This window comes from Misgurnus anguillicaudatus, unplaced genomic scaffold (assembly GCF_027580225.2).
Source record: "Misgurnus anguillicaudatus unplaced genomic scaffold, ASM2758022v2 HiC_scaffold_27, whole genome shotgun sequence".
Taxonomy (NCBI): domain Eukaryota; kingdom Metazoa; phylum Chordata; class Actinopteri; order Cypriniformes; family Cobitidae; genus Misgurnus; species Misgurnus anguillicaudatus.
The window spans coordinates 134,503-154,401 of record NW_027395277.1 but is presented as its reverse complement, the minus strand read 5'-3'; the positions used below and the strand labels follow the sequence as shown (position 1 = coordinate 154,401).

Genomic DNA, 19,899 nt, shown 5'->3' with positions numbered 1-19,899 from the left:
TTTCCACTAAAGGACCCCTGGTGTACGATCTGTTGTCTGATCGTAAGTATGACTTTCTCTGTCTAACTGAGACATGGCAGAAATCAGATGACTTTTTCCTTTTAATCAGTCTGTTCCCCCAGGATATAGTTATGTTTGTAAATCTCGTGACACGGGAAGGGGAGGGGGGCTAGCAATATTCTATAAAGAGAAATTGAAAGTATCTCAGTTAACTCTCGCCACATACTCTTCCTTTGAATCAACTGCCATAAAAATCAATGGTACGACTCCTACCATCCTTACAACTATTTACCGCCCTCCTAAGAGTAATAACACTTTCTTAACTGAACTATCTGAGCTCTTATGTCATCTATGTTCCATATCTCCAAATGTTATCCTTCTCGGTGATTTTAACATTCATACAGATAATACCAGTAATGCACTTACAAGTGAATTTTTATCATGTTTGGATTGCTTTGGAATACAACAATTTAACACACTGCCCACTCACATTAAGGGGCATACTCTTGATCTTGTTTGTTGCTCCAGTATAATCCCTTTTAATTGTACTGTTTCTGATCTTTCCATATCAGACCACTTTTTGGTGTCATTTTGTGCCAAATTGGCCATATATAAGGCAAACCTGTCCCGTACGATTTCATTTCGGAATATTAAGAACATTGATTTGTCTGCTCTTGCTGATGAACTTGCCATCTTCTCCAGTAAATCTGATTCCTCTTCTGTTGATGACTTAGTAAAATATTTTGATGATGGACTGAACACGATCTTGGATGAACTTGCACCTGTGAAAACTCGAACTGTTTCATTTGTACACTTAGCTCCCTGGTTCACACCTGAACTGCGTGAACTAAAAACCAAAGGCCGTAGGCTAGAGCGGCTGTGTGTCAGGACTGGTCTTACTGTTCATAAGGAAATGTATGCTGAACATATTCAAAAGTATAAAGATGCAGTGACTAAAGCTAAATCTGATTACTACTCCAATATAATTGGAGTTAGCAATGGAAATTCTAGGTCTCTTTTTTCAGTGGTAAACAATATTCTGAAACCACCTGATTATTTGCCATCTGATATGTATTCCACTGACTTATGTGATCGCTTTTTGACTTATTTTGCATCTAAGGTTGAAAATGTACATCAGCAATTACTTACTGGTACTCTTCCTAATAACTTATCAGTTTATAACTCACACACCTGTCCATTCTGTTTTCTTTAATTTTACACTACCTAGTGCTTCAGAGATAATGGGTCTGATAGGTAAGTCTAAATCTTCAACTTGTCAATTAGACCCTCTACCAACTCCTTTAGTAAAAGCTTGTTTACCAGCTGTTTTGCCGTTAATAACAAAAATCATTCATGCTTCACTAAGTTCTGGTCTTGTATCTCCATCTCTTAAATCTGCTATTATTACACCCATACTTAAGGAACCAGGAGGTGATCCATTAGATTTTGACAATTTTTGTCCAATTTCAAATCTACCATTTATCTCTAAGGTAGTGGAAAAGTGTATTGCAATTCAAATTCATGAACAACTTTCTAATAATGACTTGTATGAACAATTCCAATCTGGCTTTCGTCCCCACCACAGCACTGAGACTGCTCTTGTCAGAATAACCAATGATCTACTGTTGGCAGCTGACTCTGGGCTTCTAAGTATACTCGTCCTTCTTGACCTGAGCGCTGCCTTTGATACTATTTCACATAGGTTACTTCTTGACAGGTTAGCTTCTATTGGTTTTGCTGGCACCGCTCTGTGTTGGTTCAGGTCATATTTATCTGGACGCAGTCAGTGTATTCAATTAAAAGGTTTTAGTTCAAGAACATCAACAGTCACTACCAGGGGCGTTGCACAAGATCTCGGGCCCTATGCATAGACAGTCCTGATGGGCCCCCATGCCCAACCCTCATAAAATATTCCAGAGTTTTCAAGGGTCCTCTCTTCCTTTGGGGCCCTGGTAATCAGTACTGGTTTTACCCCCAGTCCGACGCCCCTGGTCACCACTGGTGTACCACAGGGCTTTGTTTTGGGCCCACTTCTTTTCATTATATATATGCTCCCTCTTGGCTACATTTTAAGGAAATATGGTGTTAATTTTCACTGTTATGCAGATGACACCCAACTTTACCTGTCTGCAAAACCCACTGGTTCTTTTCCTCCGCCATCTTTGTCAACCTGTTTGTCTGAAATTAAAGATTGGCTTTCAGCAAACTTCTTAAAGGTAAATGGCAATAAGACAGAGGCTTTGTTGGTTGGCACTAGATCTGTTGTGTCTAAGCCTAACTGCTTCTCTCTCACCATTGACAATAACACAATCTGTCCTTCCTCACAGGTTAAGAGCTGGGGTGTCATCATGGATACCACACTATCCTTTGAAGCACAAGTAAATAATATTACGCGGACTGCATATTTCCATCTGCGTAATATTAACCGTCTTCGCCCTTTTCTTTCAAATAATAATACTGCAGTTCTTATTCACGCACTAATCACTTCACGTATAAACTACTGCAATGCTCTTTTCACAGGTATTCCTTCCAAATTGCTGCATAAATTTCAGATGGTTCAGAATTCTGCAGCTCGTGTTCTTTCTAGAACACCTTATACTGCTCACATCTCTCCGGTTCTTCGGCAGTTACACTGGCTTCCAGTAAAGTATAGAGTAGATTTTAAAATCTTGCTACTCACTTATAAGGCACTTCATAATCTTGCACCACAGTATCTTACACAACTTCTTTATGTTTACTTCACGTGCACTTAGATCTTCATCTTCAATTTCTCTTGTGGTACCCCGGATTCGACTTACTACAATGGGTGCCAGATCTTTTAGTTATGCTGCTCCCCGCCTATGGAACTTCCTTCCCCTTGATGTTCGCAATAGCGAGTGCTTGTTGACTTTTAAAAAGCGTCTTAAGACATATCTTTTTATACAGGCTTTTTTATGAATGTTTTAATTAAAGGTAGGGTAACACATTTTGAAAAATGCTAACGGTAGCCGCCTAGCAATGAAATCCCGATCCCACCCTCAAGTCAAACCGCCATCCAAAGTCACGCCTCTTCCAAAACACATGAACACGCACAGATCAGACGGTCACATCTCATGTCTCATTCAGCAGTGAGAAAACTTTGCAGTACAAAGTCGAATAACACTGCCAAAATAACCAAACAACTGGTTTACATTAGTTTAAGCACACGTACATTAGAATTAGTTTAAGCACACGTTCGGTTGTGTAGACGTAGTAACTATATCGTTACCCTAATCCGTAAACGAACACAAATTTCATAAGCAACACAATGTTTCATCAAAGTAGAATATCTGAATCCATCTCAATACAAACATATCGCTAACCTACCTTACCAAAATAAACTGTGCAACGACTCTTTCAGACCCTTTGCGTCCTGCAGCTGTTTGCATCACGTGGTAAAGCAGTAAAGTTACCGATGTTCATTTGGGGTTTTGCTCTTGCTGATCCAGGCAGTTTTTGCTGTTGTTGTTATAAAAGATGCCTTTAGTTTTGTGCCTCCTGTGTAGGTTGTCAATTTAGCAGAAAAGTTTGCTGTTCTCACTGTTTACAGGCAGGAGGTGAGCGCACGTGAACGCGCCGATGACGTATGGTGTCTGCGTGGACTCGCTGCACGGTGGGCATTCAAATTATGCTTACGTATGAGGGACAAAAATGGAAACGTCCGTTCGGACCGAAATCTATGATTTGTTGAACATTTTTTGGTCCTACGCCTTTCACAGATGACATAAATTTCTACAAATACATTTAAACAACTTAACACAGTGATTGCTATCAGGATGTAAGGAGACTTTTAACCAGCATAACAAAAAATTTTTCAGGATCAAATCTGTTACCCTACCTTTAAGATTTAAATGTAATTTACATGTATGCTGTTTCTTTGATGTGTGTTTTGTCTTATGCAGTGACTTGTATATTTTTTATTATTTTTTCTTTTGTAAGGTGACCTTGGGTGTTCTGAAAGGCGCCATGAAATAAAATGCATTATTATTATTATTATTATAAGGTCAAAACGTTTTCAAAGAACGATGGAGAAAAGCAGACAATGGGGAGTCCCACGATTAGTTAGTTAATGTCCTGTACACACTGCATATTAATTCGAAGTTGTCACTTCACCTTTTAGTGCTTAATCCTGTTCTGTACACACACAGTTCAGTAATTTACGGGACTGACAACGGCATTCTACAACCGAATTAACTCCCGCAAAATGACGGTAGTGACAACCGCATTTACAGAAACTCTGCATAGTGTGTACATAACCCAACTGAACAACTAGTAGTTAATAAAGTGTTCAAACTTGCATCATGGACATGACAGGTCTCTCTTCTGAAAAAATAAATGCCTAGAAGGGGAAAAAGTCTTCTGTATGCGCAGTGCAGAAAATAACAGGCACGAGCGTTTCCTGACTAGTGTTGCCAGATCTTGCACAAAAAAACATTGAACAAGAAAAATCCAATAATATACCGAAATAAATCCAAATGCTTTATCTCAAAGATCAAAATATAAAAGTACCGGCATGTTCACACTTTAATAACACCAAAAACTTGATCGCTTCATGAGCCAAAAGTCATAAACGGTTAAGCACCCAAACGGTATATAAGTACAAAAAAGATGTGGACCTGGCAACACTGCAAGGTAGCGCGCTGTGGACACAAATGCGTGCAATACACAACCCTAAGACGGAGGTTTCTTGCAAAACATAACGCTGTTCAATTATTTTGGTCAAAGCTGTGAATGATGATCATGCGAAACAGCAGAACGTTGCTATGGTTATCTTTGTGTCAATCATCACATTTTTGGAAGTGAGTCTTTTTTTTCGTACAGACATGAGACGAACATTTAGGGGATTCACTCCCGCATTTAAATGCGGTTGTCACTACCGAAAGTAGTTTGCAGTGTGTTCTGTTCTGTATGTTCTGCTCTTATATTTCACATAAACATCTCAAAGGTGTTTGTTTAACTTTTACTCATTTAATGAAATGTATATCAGTTCATGGTTTGTATGTTTATAAGAGAGAAAGAGAAAATTTTAGTATTTCATTGAGACTTGAGATTAAATAAACTGCTTAAAGCTACACTGTGTACTTTTTTTTAGTTAATTCTTAACCCATGTTTTTTTTTTCAAAAGTATGTGCTCATTCATGTGTAATTACTACCACCCACTAATCAAAGTATTCTCGTAAGTGTAGAATCTGCTATTTAAAATACATACGGTCGAGTCGCTCGACTGGCTGAATCCATGTTGTGCCTCCATCTTTGAAATACATTCGCCGAAGAGGGACATTCCTGAAATTCAAGCTCTGCCTTTCGCGCTTTCAGACTACACTCACGCTGGCCGCTAGCTGAAGCCTCCGGAGGTTGCATGTGTAGGCGGTATAAGTAATTAAGACGGTCTTATTTTAGAATATTAACAATTATAAAGCTGACAATTATTCTTAGTTAATTGTAAATTGATGTAATATGCTTATGACTTGCGAATGTAATGCTCAGTTAATTTAAATAAACGTATGTGTATGCGACCTGTGTAGACTCAATCCTTCAGATTCAACAACAGTTGCACACCGTGATGATCCCGTGATCTAATGCTTTGATTTGAGGCAGATTTGAAAGCCTGATGAAGACCTATTTTCGAGGACATTAAAACAAGTTGCTAAGGAAAAAAAACAAGACCAAAGACATAATCCAAGATGGCAGCACGCAAGATGGCAGCACGCATACGTACGCACACACGTTTGTTTGTTTAGTTTGAGTTTGAGTTACTATTGTACTATTGCACTACTGTTTTAGAGTGTGTTACGAAGTTTCAAAATTCCTAAATTCCTATTTTTACTCGTTTTGGACTGCGGGATGGGGTCTATGCTTAGACCTAAATGAATGGGCGGTCGTGAGGCATCGTACAGTGGTTTTCTCTACCGGTGACGGATGAAGGGTTTTCAGATCTGCGTGAAATAAACTTGATCTGCTTTTGGGAGTGCATCAAGCAGTGGATTAACTACATCAGATTCGAGGAATTGCTTCGTCAGGACGGGGAGAGCTTTTGCTTATGTGTGGTTGGTCAAACTTGCTCTGCTTTTGGGAAAACATCGAGCAGTGAAATAACTTCATTAAGCAGTATTGTGAAATTGCCGCGTCAGTGACGAGGAACAACTTCTGCATTCCGTTTGTGGTGTATGTTGATCCATTTGGATCAATCTTGAACTGCCTTGTTGGGCCGTACATTTTATTACTTGTTGTGTTTTTCGTTGGGACCCAGAGGCGTTTGCTCATTAATGGCGTTTTTAACGGCGGTCTTTTTCTTGCTGATCGCGGTGGACCATACATGGTACGGAAAGACACCAGTGCCTCATTCTCAAAAGGTATGGACAGATTTTAACATCCCAACTGGTGGAACATCCGCTGACATTGGTTCTACTGTGGAATTGTACCATCTTTTCTTAGTTACTGGAATGAGAACTAACACTGTTCACTTGGATTACAAGGATTGTTTTATTGTTTTAAATCATATTTTTGTTACAAAAGGCTATAGTGGCTCTCATTTTATGCCTCGAAAAAGGCAGTGCCTTGTTCTTATTTTATTATTGATTTCTGGTAATGTACACCCAAATCCTGGTCCAAATATTAATATTCTTAGTACTCCTGAAGATTTTAAATCCAGGACAGGTTTAGGTTTTATTCATCTAAATGTTTGTAGTTTGTTGCCAAAAATAGACCTGGTCAGGATATGGGCTACTCAAACAAATGCAGATGTATTAGTAATCTCGGAAACCTGGCTGAAAAATTCGATTTTAGATAAGGATATTGGAATTAATGGCTATAGAGTTTTTCGTTGTGATCGGTTAAAGAAAGGGGGTGGTGTTGCAATTTATGTTAAGACTAAATTTATTACCAGAGTTTTATTTACTCAATCTATTGTTAAACAATTTGAGATCTTAGCTTTGAATCTTGAATTAGCAAAAGGTCAGTATATTACTGTTATTGGCTGTTACAGACCCCCTTCTGCAGTTGCTGATGCTTTACCAAAATTAATAGACCTTTTAAATGAATTTGAACACAGTGACACTGTTTTAGTAGGAGATTTAAATTGGGATTGGTTATCCTCTGTGTCTGATGATTTTAAAAGTCACTGTAATGGCTTAAATCTTACGCAGTTAATAAATAGTCCCACCAGACCAAATAATAGAGATTTGAACAAATCTACTCTAATTGACTTGTTTTTAACAAATACACCACATAAATACTCAGATGTAGGAGTGTTTGCTAATGATGTGAGTGATCATTGTGTTATTGCTGCAGTAAGAAATATAAAACTGCCTAGGATTAAACCAAGAATAATTTTTAAACGGAACTTGAGGCACTTTTGTGAGCAAGCATTTTTACATGACTTGTCTTACTATGATTGGGACAGAATTGCCCTTATTGATAATGTGGAGCTAGCTTGGAAATATTTTTACGATGGTTTTATTAATATTGTGGACAAGCATGCTCCTTTTCAGAGGCTAAGAGTAAAGGGACGTGATAATGCGTGGTTTACCCCAGAGCTGGCTAATCTTCTTCGGCAGAGAAACCAGGCCTGGGCTAAAGCCAGGCAATCTGGGACTGATTTAGACTGGCTCAGCTTTAGACAGCTGCGTAATCGTTGTACATTTTTTATTAAAAAGGCAAAATCCGATTTTTATTTAGCAGCTACAACAGAAAACTTAAATAATCCTCGAAAATTCTGGAAAGCCCTGAAATCAGTTGGTACCTCAAATTGTCAGAATGATTTACCCACACGTATTATTAAGGACAAAGAGGTTATATCAGAAAAATCTGAAATTTTAGATTGCTTTAATAAGCACTTTGTGGAAGTGGGTTCCTTGTTTGAGCGTCAGTTCTATGCAAGCAACTCATCTATAACAAATTGTTCCATTACTTCAGTTCTACACCCAAAATCAGTGGCGAGTAAAGACGCCTTTTGTTTAATGCCTTTTTCTGTTATGGATGTGCAAACAGCTCTTAGGAGTTTGGATCCAAGAAAATCGCCTGGCCCTGATTCTTTAGAGCCATATTTTTTGCGAATAGCTGCTGATTTTATTGCTAAACCAATTACTACTATTTTTAATCAAACCTTGGTTAGCAATGAGATACCAATAATATGGAAATCGGCGTATGTACTACCTCTTTTAAAGGGAGGAGATCCCACGTGTATGGATAATTATAGACCAATTTCCAAATTATCAGCTTTGGCTAAGGTTTTAGAAAAATTGGTTAGTGAACAGTTGAAGGACTATCTAGTTTCCAATCATATTTTGTCTGATGTGCAGTCTGGGTTTCGAAGACAGCATAGTACTACTACTGCTGCAATGAAGGTCATTAATGACATTATTGAGGCAATGGACTGTAAAAACTCTTGTGTAGCCCTTTTTATAGACTTGGCCAAAGCATTTGATACAGTAGACCATTGCATTTTATTGGCCAAGTTACGTAATATTGGTTTTACTGACCATGCTGTTGATTGGTTTGCCAATTATTTGGCAGAAAGAACTCAGTGTGTTTATTTTGATAATTGCAAATCAGCAACTGTGAATGTATCTTGCGGTGTACCACAAGGGTCAGTCTTGGGTCCAATTCTATTTGCTATTTATATTAATAATGTGGCTGATGGCATCTCCAAGGCAAATTTCCATTTTTATGCGGATGATACCATTATTTATTGTAAGGCTGCGACTTTACATCAAGCTTTTTCGCATCTGCAATCTGCTTTTAACCTTGTTCAGATACAACTGTATCAGCTAAAGTTAGTGTTGAATGTTGATAAAACTAAGACTATGCTTTTTTCAAAAAAAAAAAAAAATCCTTGGATAATCTACCAAGTATTATTACTATTCATGGTGAGCCAATCGAACAAGTTAAATTGTATAAATATCTGGGTATATTAATTGATGATCAGCTCTCTTTTAAGACGCACATTGATAGACTGGTACGAAAGCTCAAGTTAAAAATAGGTTTTTATTTCAGAAATAAAGCCTGTTTCTCTTGGAAAACCAGGAGGAGATTGATTGCAGCTACCTTTCTCACTGCACTTGATTATGGTGATTTGTTATACAGAATGGCGTCTGATCGTAGTTTGTCCTTGTTGGATACTGTTTACCATAGTGCCTTGAGATTTGTGACAGGATGTAAGGCAATAACACATCATTGTACTTTGTACAAATTGACAAACTGGCCTGCATTGTCAGTGAGGAGGCATATACATTGGCTTACTTTTATTTATAAGTCTTTGTTGAATATGCTACCGTCGTATCTTTGTTCTTATATGACATGTAATATCAGCTCTTATAATTTACGCTCCAGTAATTTGTATTTATTATCTGTTCCAATGGTCCGTACAGAGCTGGGAAAAAAGGCTTTTAGTTACGCAGCCCCAGCCACTTGGAATATATTACAGTGTGATTTGCAATTACAAACATTGATTTCTCTTGATGATTTTAAACGACATTTGCAAGTTTTTGAAAATGATGCCATAAACAGTTGTCAGTGTTTTTACAATTAATTTGTATTTTTAAGTAGTCCAATGTTAACTGTTTATATATTTATGAGGATTTTGTCTAGTATTTGCTGTGTGCGTATTTTATTTTGTTTTGTATGTGTATTGTTGTAACTTTGTTCTGTAATTATGCTGCCATTTTGGCCAGGTCTCTCTTGAAAAAGAGGTTTTACATCTCAACGAGATTCATCTGGTAAAATAAAGGTTAAATAAAAAAAAAAAAATTTGGAGTAATATTAGTTTTCCAAGATGGGGCTCAAGGGACACAGAAGTTGCCTACTTTCTATCTCTTCCACAGGTAATTCAGCATATTCATTTACATCTATACAGCAGGGGCGGAGCCAGACATTGTAGACATTGGGGGCTTAGCCCAAATCTAATGGTTTCAAAGCTTGGTCCCCTGTTGATATTTTTTAAACTATTTTTTAAGCTTTATAAACTATTTTTTAATCTAAGTGTTCTCTGTATTGTCCAGTGTTGGGTGTAACTAGTTACTAAGTAATTTGTTACTGTAATTTAATTACTTGAAAAAGTAATGTAAGGGATTACTCTTATTTTTCTTGTAATCGAATTACAGTTACTTCTGATGTAACTAAATACTGTCTATGGACTGTAGAACAATTATGTATACTATAATAAATAGTGGATTTAACATGGTTTTACAATTCTCACTATTAACTGGTTGATTATTAGCATTAATATTATTGAGATGTTGACTGTTTTTTTAGTAGGCCTACTTAAATAGCACATATTAATGCCTGATTCTGCAAAACCTTATTCTACACCCTTAACCCTCCCCATTTCTACAAATACTTAAAATAAACAACTACTTTAGTATTAATAAGCAGTAGTTGGAGTATATTGAGGCAAAAGTAGTTAATAGTTAATTAATAGAGAGAAATTAACCCTAAAGTGGGACCAGAATAATTGATGTACTTTTATATATTGTTTCTTCGAGCCATTTCAAGCCTATCCTTGTATCATGTACTAAATAGGATTTAGAAAGTAATTAGTAATAATTAAATACTTTTTGGAGTAATTTGTAAAGTAATTTAATTACATGATTGAAGATGTAATTAGTAACTAGTAATTAATTACTTTTTTGAGTAACTTACCCAACACTGGTATTGTCATTTTGAAACTGCAACATAACAAATTTTGACAATGATACTTTAACTTCTCTTATCCAAAAAATAGGCAAACATGTTTGCTGAAGGCTAATCTAGTAACTATAAAGCTACATAAGAATAACAATTTTTGACTTCATTGACAGAACAATTTCTCACCTGCTTATGGAAGCGTTTCTCTCTCTTTCTCTCTTTCTGTCTATCTGTCTGTCTGTGATCTCTCTCCACCCTCCTCTCTTCCTATTTGCACTGACAGTTATCACACATAAGGATATTTTAATGTAAGAGATTGGGGATTCACATTTTATAACTGTCTATCAATGTATTTCTGAGGTAAAATCATTGCGAATTTCAAATGCATATGGACAAAACATACCTAACTAACTATATACTTTCTCACCTTCTTACTTCTGACGTCTTTAAAAATATAAATCGTATATCCATCTATAAAAAAGTATATATCCAACAATGAGCAAGTTTTTTCAAAGTTTAAATTCACTGTTATTAAATGTACTTTAAATACAACGTTACCAATGACCAATGAGGCAGACTAGACCAGAGCACCACAGTAAGTTAGACGTTAGCCATGCAGATAATATATCAGTTGACGCTATTTAACAGTATTTACATCACATAACTATAAATATACACTTACAGTAATAACGAAGGCACTGTAATAATAAAGACACTTTGAAAATGCGTTTACTGTGGGGAGATTCAGAATGTTATTTTGCATTCAACACGCATCTCTTATTCATTTTCAGTTGAGTGTGGGACCGGAGAGTGTAAGCTGAGTGCCGCCACCTAGCGTCCTGGATGAATTCATTTTACAGATCTGAAAAGATTCGGGGCTTTTGACAAAACATTCGGGGCTCGAGCCCCAAAAGCCACCCCCCCGCTCCGCCCCTGCTATACAGTCTATGTTGTAAACTTAAAGTTTTATAGTTCTTTGACTAACTATTGCATGGTTATGCATAACACTTGTTAGTATAAACACGCATGTGGTTTAATGTGTTCGAACAGCCACATGCCGTCTCTCCGCCCATTTATGTAATCTGAGGTACTGAGATAAATGTTTTTAATCTTTTCTGACCTCTAGCATGAACACACGGTGACAGCGCTATTTTTAGCCTTTCATTGATAAAACTAAAGCGGCTGATCTGTGCGTCTTTCGTTTCATTTTACAAGCGTGTGAAAGTTTAGCGATCTTATTTTACCAATATCAGAGAAAGCTCTTACATATACACGGACATGTAACATGTTTACTTAAAACATAAGCATTGGACTCTGACATAATATTAGTTTGCGTCCATTTAAACCCGTCATTACGCCCACTCATGATTAAATGACAGGAGAGGGACTCGTCCACAGACCATCTCCTCAGTAATCTGGAGAGAAGCGGTCGAAAATGGACAAAAAGAGACGGCTTTAAATACCAAGTGTAAACGTGATGTGTCCCTCGTCCACTTGTGATCCGATCGACGAAAACGCATCTTAATACCAAGTGTAACAGCCCCTGGGATATTTTTCCTCACGTCGATGAAAAAGGAGTGTCTAAGCTACGTTTATGGTTGCTTTTTGTATGTGATTTTAAGCGGACATATCACAAAATCAAACTTTTTCCATGTTTAACATAAATCTGTGTGCTTTGACGGATCACAGGCAAAGGACATTGCAAATTGTTTATTTTTAGGGCCCGAGCACACCAGGGTGTGAAGACCCTATTGTTTTTGCTCCGTTTATTATTATTTTTCTATTATTAATCATCATCTTCTTCTTCTTCTTCTTCTTCTCCGAAATGGATGGCATTTTTGAGGGCCTAAACATACCCAAAAACTCATGAAAATTTGCACACGCGTCAGAAGTAGCGAAAATGTACATGTAGTATAGGCGTCAGAAGTGGGCGTGTAGAAATGGCTCGATAGCGCCACCTGCAAAATTTCAAGAGAACAGCCCCCCCACTACGAAAAACGTACAGATACGAAATTTGGTAGGATCATCTATCAACCCAAGACCTACAAAAAAGTCTCTTGGAGCAAAGCTCTATACCACACAGGAAGTCGACCATTTTTAATTTTCTCTTTCATTTTTTGACATTTCCAAGCGTCGTACTTTAACGAACTCCTCCTAGCGATTTAATCCGATCATTATCGTATTTGGTCAATCTCATCTAAAGGCCTTTGTGATGCTAAATTGCTGAGATTTTGACTTTTTGTTGGAGGGTGTGTCCGTGGCAGCCTGACAAAGTTCTGCATTTTTGCCATGAAACAGGAAGTTGTTCTAACTCAGGCATACAATGTCCAATCTGCCCCACGCTTCACATGTTTGATAAAGGTCTTGACCTGAACACATTTTAATGCCAATATTCAGCTTCAGTCATAGCGCCACCTAGAGGTAGCAGGAAATGGCATGTTTTACGCTGTGATTTACTGCTCTTAAAGATTTAATCAAATTATCATCATATTTGGTCAGACTGATGTTAAGCCCTTTGCCGTGATAAATTGCGAAGATCTTGACTTTTCGTTGAAGGGCATGTCCGTGGCAGCCTGGCAGAGTGTGATATTTCGCCATGAAACAGGAAGCTGTTGTAATTCAGGCATACATTATCCAATCTGCCCCCGACTTCACAAGTTTGATAAGGGTCCCGGCCTGAACATGTCAATATAACAATAATCAGGTACAGTCATAGCGCCACCTGCTGCACACAGGTGTTGTGGCACATCAGTTTCCCTTTGAATATCCACCTATATTTACCCACTTTAATTCATTTCCCCTTGTTTTACTGCTTTACTAATGCCATAGGGTAGCGGTGCACATGCGTGCGAGGGCCCTTCCATCGCTGCTTGCAGCTTTAATTAGGGCCCGAGCACACCGGGGTGTGAGGACCCTATTGTTTTTGCTCCATTTATTAGGGCCTGAGCACACCAGGGTGTGAGGACCCTATTGTTTTTGCTCCGTTTATTATTATTAGGGCCCGAGCACCGAGGAGCAGGCCAGAATGGCCTGCACCGTGGGTGCAAAGCCCTATTGTTTTTGCTCAGTTTCTTTAACTTTTTCTTCTCCAAAATGAATCGCATTTTTGAGGGACTTAACATGCTCGAAAACTCATGAAACTTTGCACACGTGTCAGAAGGGACGAAAATTTACATGTGGTATAGGCATCAGAAATGGGCGTGTAGAAATGGGTCGATAGCGCCACCTGCAAAATTTCAAGAGAACATGTCTCCCGCTACGAAAAATGTACAGATACGAAATTTGGTAGGGTCATCTATCACCTCAAGACCTACAAAAAAGTCCCTTGGAACCAAGCTCTAAACCCCCAAGGAAGTCGGCTATTTTGAATTTTCTCTGTGATTTCTGTGCAAATTTTGCCATTTCCAGGCTTCGTACATTAACGAACTCCTCCTAGACATTTAATCCGATCATCATCATATTTGGTCAATATCATCTAAAGGCCTTTGCGATGTTAAATTGCGAAGCTTTTGACTTTTTGTTGGAGGGTGTGTCCGTGGGGGCCTGACAAATTTCACAATTTTCGCATGAAACAGGAAGTTGTTATAACTAAGGCATACAATGTCCAATCTGCCCTACACTTCACATGTTTTAAAAAGGTCTTGACCTGAACACATTTCAATGCCAATATTTAGCTTCCGTCATAGCGCCACATAGAGGTAGCAGGAAATGCCATGTTTTACGCCGTGATTTACTGCTCTTACAGATTTAATCAAGTCATCATCATTTTTGGTCAGACTAATCTTAAGCCCTTTGCGATGATAAATTGCGAAGATTTTGACTTTTCGTTGAAGGGCGTGTCTGTGGCGGCCTGTCAAAATTTGATGTTTCGCCATAAAACAGGAAGCTGTTGTAATTCAGGCATACATTGTCCGGTCTGCCCCTTACTTCACACGTTTGATTAGGGTCCCGGCATGAACACATCAATATGGCATAATTCAGTAACACTCATAGCACCACCTAGAGGCAGCAGGAAATACCATGTTTTACGCTGTGACTTACTGCTCTTAGATATTTAACCATATCAACATTATATTTTACCAGTGTAATCTCAAGATCTTGTGTGATGATAAAAAGCAACGACCTTGACTTTTCATTAAAGGGCGTGTCCGTGGCGGCCTCGCAAAGTATCGCTAAATGAATCGCATTTTTGACAGGCTAAACAAGCTCAAAAAGTCATAAACGTTGCACACACATCAGAAGTGGGGAAAATTTACATGTGGCATAGGCACCAGAAGTGGGCGTGTAGAAATGGCTCGATAGCGCCACCTGCAAAATTTCAAGAGAACAGCCCCGCCGCTACGAAAAACCTACAGATACGAAATTTGGTAGAATCATCTATCACCCCAAGACCTACAAAAAAGTCTCTTGGAGCGAAGCTCTAAACCTCACAGGAAGTCGGCCATTTTTAATTTTTGCTGTGATTCTGCGCAAATTTGGTCATTTCCAGGCTTCGCACTTTAACGAACTCCTCCTAGAGATTTTGTCACATCGTCATCATATTTGGTCAATCCCTTTGCGATGTTAAATTGCGGAGCTTTTGACTTTTCATTGGAGGGTGTGTCCGTGGCGGCCTGACAAATTTCAGCGTTTTCGCCATGAAACAGGAAGTTGTTATAACTAAGGCATACAATGTCCAATCTGCCCCATGCTTCATATGTTTGATAAGGGTCCTGGCCTGAACACATCAATATAACAACAATCAGTTACAGTTACAGCGCCACCTGCTGCACACAAGAGGTGTGGCACATCAAAGTTCCTTTAAATATCCACCTATATTTACCCACTTAAATTTAAATCCACCTGGTTCAATGCTTTACTAAGGCCATAGGGTGGCGGTGCACATGCGTGCGAGGGGCTAAACATACTCAAAAACTCATGAAAATTTGCACACGCGTCAGAAGTGGCGAAAATTTACATATAGTACAGGCCTCAGAAGTGGGCGTGTATAAATGGCTCGATAGCGCCACCTGCAAAATTTCAGGAGAACAGCCCCCCGCTACGAAAACGTACAGACACGAAATTTGGTAGGATCATCTATCACCCCAAGACCTACAAAAAAGTCTCTTGGAGCAAAACTCTAAACCCCACAGGAAGTCGGCCATTTTGAATTTTCACTGTGATTTCTGAGCAAATTTTGGCATTTGCAGGCTTCGTACTTTAACGAACTCCTCCTACAGATTTAATCCGAACATCATCATATTTGGTCAGTTTTATCTAAAGGCCTTTGCGATGTTAAATTGCGGAGATCTTGACTTTTCGTTGGAGGGTGTGTCTATGGCGGCCTGCCAAATTTCAGCGTTTTCGCCATGAAACAGGAAGTGGCTCTAACTCAGGCATACAATGTCCAATCTGCCCCATGCTTCACATGTTTGATAAGGGTCTTGGCCTGAACACATTTCAATGCCAATATTCAGCTTTAGTCATAGCGCCACCTAGAGGTAGCAGGAAATTACATGTTTTACGCTGTGATTTACTGCTCTTAGAGATTTAATCAAATCATCATCATATTTGGTCATACTGATCTTAAGGACTTTAAGATGATATATTGGGAAGATCTTGACTTTTCGTTGAAGGGCGTGTCCGTGGCGGCCTCGCAAAGAGTGATGTTTCGCCATGAAACAGGAATCTGTTGCAATTCAGGCATACATTGTCCGATCTGCCCTATACACTTTTGATAAGGGTCCCGGCCTGAACACATCAATATATCAACAATCAGTTACAGTCACAGCGCCACTTGCTGCACACAAGAGGTGTGGGACATCAAAATTCCTTTAAATGTCCATCTATATTTACCCACTTAAATTTAAATCCCCCTGGTTCAATGCTTTACTAAGGCCATAGGGTGGCGGTGCACATGCGTGCGAGGGCCCTTCCATCGCTGCTTGCAGCTTTAATTAGGGCCCGAGCACCGAGGAGCAGGCCAGAATGGCCTGCACCGAAAGGTGCGAAGCCCTATTGTTTTTGCTCGGATTATTAGGGCCCGAGCACCGAGGAGCAGGCCAGAATGGCCTGCACCGAAAGGTGCGAAGCCCTATTGTTTTTGCTCGAATTTATTCTTTTTTTAGGGCCCGAGCACCGAGGAGCAGGCCAGAATGGCCTGCACCGAAAGGTGCGAAGCCCTATTGGTTTTGCTCGAATTTATTATTATTAGGGCCCGAGCACCGAGGAGCAGGCCAGAATGGCCTGCACCGAAGGGTGCGAAGCCCTATTGTTTTTGCTCGGATTATTATTTTTTTTATTATTATTTTTATTATTATTATTTTTTTTTAACACTTTTGGGCACTTTGGGTGCCTAAACATACTCGAAAAGTCTTGAAATTTGTCACAGACATCAGAGTCGTCGGCCATCAGGTCCGGGCAAAGGCTGGACCACGGGCGTGGCAAGGGAGTTCTGTAGCGCCCCCTGTAATGCAAAAACAAACATTGGGGCACAGAATGGCCAAAAATGTACGCACATGTACGAGAGTTTGTACGCATATAGATCTCATCGACCCGAACAACTTTCGCCCTCTAACATTTAAGCTCCGCCCAACAGGAAGTCAGCTATTTTGGATTGTTTAAAAAATGCATGCGTTGAACTTTTAAATACTCCTCCTAGAGGATGCATGTGATTGACACCAAAAGTGTAGAACATGATGTCGAGACATTGGACTTGCTAAATTGCGAAGGGATTTTTGATATCTCGAACGGTTCTGCCATGGCGAGCTGACAAATTTTTGGCGAAATCAGAGAAACAGGAAGTGTCTAATATCTATAGCAAAAAATGTCTTATTGTGATGCCATGCGGGGTGTTTGTTCGTCTGAAGATTCCGATCGCATCGATGTGCCTATTGTGACTCCCGGGTATAGCGCCACCACCAGGCGCCAGGAAGTGTGTCAGTCTCAAAGGTTGATTTTTTGACAGTTCCATGTGATGTTCTTTTAAATACTCCTCATAGAATGTTTATGCGATTGACAACAAAAGTGGTCAACATGATGCCAAGACATAGTAGATGATAAATTGCGAAGGGATTTTTGATATCTCGAACGTTGTTCCCATGGCAACGCGTCAAACTTTACTTTCATTTTAAAGGCATATTTAAGCCCTTCAGTTGCATGCAGTGAACTTTTCAATACTCCTTCTAGGATATTCATGCGATTGACACCAAACGTGGTCAACATGGTGCTGAGACATTGTAGATGATAAATTGCGAAGGGATTTTTGACATCTTGAACGCTGTTGCCATGGCAATCAGTGTTGGGGAAAGTTACTTTTAAAAGTAATGCATTACAATATTAAGTTACTCCCCAAAAAAGTAACTAATAACGTTACTTAGATACTTTTAATGGAAAGTAATGCTTACGTTACTTCTAAGTTACTTTTGCGCTACTTTTTCTTACTTTGGCTGAGGCTTGATCTCTTTCAGGCCTTGCTGGTGTTTTTTTATGACTGGGAAGTTCTGCATTCAGAAATTGCATATTTCCATCCCAAAAATGTCAAGCTTTGGCGTGCCATCTCCTTTTCTGACTCAAACTGTTTCCACTCAGGCGAGCATGCATAGAGTTTGCATAATTCTACGTGACCATGTTCAGTTTAATTCAGTACATTATTTTTTTTAATCAAATTAATTAAATAGAAAAGTAACTCGCATTACTTTTTTAAAAAAGTAATTCAAATATTAATGTGAACATTTAAAAAGTAATGCGTTACTTTACTCGTTACTTCAGAAAAGTAATATTATTATGTAATGCAAGTTACTTGTAATGCGTTACCCCCAACACTGATGGCAATGCATCAAAGTTTACTATTATTTCAGGAATATTTAAGCCTCTTGGCATGCTTAGATTAACTTCAAATTTGGCACACACATCAGAGTTGTCAACTGTTAAGTGTTGACAAACAGGTCAGACATAGGTGTGCCTCTTAAGTTGCTCACTAGTGCCCCCGTTTGTCCAAAATGTGGGGTTTCTTTTACCTACAGTCCCTAATTGGGTCAGTAACAACATAAATAGTCCACCGATATTTACCCACTATATTTATTAAGGGATTTTTGATATCTCGAACGGTTCTGCCATGGCGAGGCGACAAAGTTGTGGCGAAATCAGAGAAACAGGAAGTGTCCAATATCTGAGGCAAAAAATATCTTATTGTGATGCCATGCGGGAAGTTTGTTCGTCTAAAGATTCCGATCGCATCGATGTGCCTATTGTGACTCCCGGGTATAGCGCCACCACCAGGCGCCAGGAAGTGTGTCAGTCACAAAGGTGATTTTTTTTCACAGTTCCATGCGATGTTCTTTTAAATACTCCTCCTAGGATTTTCATGCGATTGTTACCAAAAGTGGTCAACATGATGCCGAGACATTGTAGATGATAAATTGCGAAGGGATTTTTGATATCTCAAACGCTGTTCCCATGGCAACCTGTCAAACTTTACTTTCGTTTTTAAGGCATATTTAAACCTTACATCTGCATGCGGTAAACTTTTAAATACTCCTCCTGAGGAAATAATGTGATTGACTCCAGAAGTGGTCAACATAATGGTGAGACATTGTAGATGATAAATTGCGAAGGGATTTTTGATATCTCAAACGCTGTTCCCATGGCAACGCGTCAAACTTTGCTTTCACTTTCCAGCATATTTAAGGCTGACTGTTACATGCTGTGAACCTTTAAATACTCCTCGTATGGGATTCATGCGATTGACACGAGAAGTGGTCAACATGATGCTGAGACATTGTAGACGTTAAATTGCGAAGGGATTTTTGATATCTCAAATGCTGTTCCCATGGCAACGCGTCAAACGTTACTTTAATTTCAGGCATGTTTAAGGCTCTTGGGGTGCTTAGTTGAACTTTATATTTGGCACACACATCAGAGTTGTCGGCTGTTAAGTGTTGACAAAAATGTCAGATAAAGGCGTGTCTATTTCGTGGCTCACTAGCGCCCTGTTTGTCTAAAATGTGGGGTTTCTTTTACCTACTGTACCTAAATGGGTCAGTAGCAACATGAAATAGTCCACTGATATTTACCCACTTGATGCACATGCCCACCGTGCATCGTTTTCTCGAAGGCACCGTGTAGCGGTAAAATAACGTGCGAGGGCCCGCCATTGCTGCTTGCAGCTATATTTATTATTTTTATTTATTTTTTTTTAACACTTTTGGGCATTTTGGGTGCCTTAACATACTCGAAAACTCTTGAAATTTGGCACAGACGTCAGAGTCGTCCGTCATT

The 19,899-nt window shown here is 39.0% G+C and overlaps 1 long non-coding RNA gene across 1 annotated transcript; it reads right to left on the bottom strand.

Annotated features, from left to right (window-relative positions):
* Positions 1-10,783: 10,783 nt before the first annotated feature.
* Positions 10,784-11,579, bottom strand: LOC141362476 (uncharacterized). The gene is made up of 3 exons (XR_012368264.1): positions 11,200-11,579; positions 11,069-11,112; positions 10,784-10,917 (listed from the first exon to the last, which is right to left on the bottom strand). It is a non-coding gene; the product is annotated as an uncharacterized lncRNA (long non-coding RNA).
* Between the last annotated feature and the right edge of the window lie 8,320 nt (positions 11,580-19,899).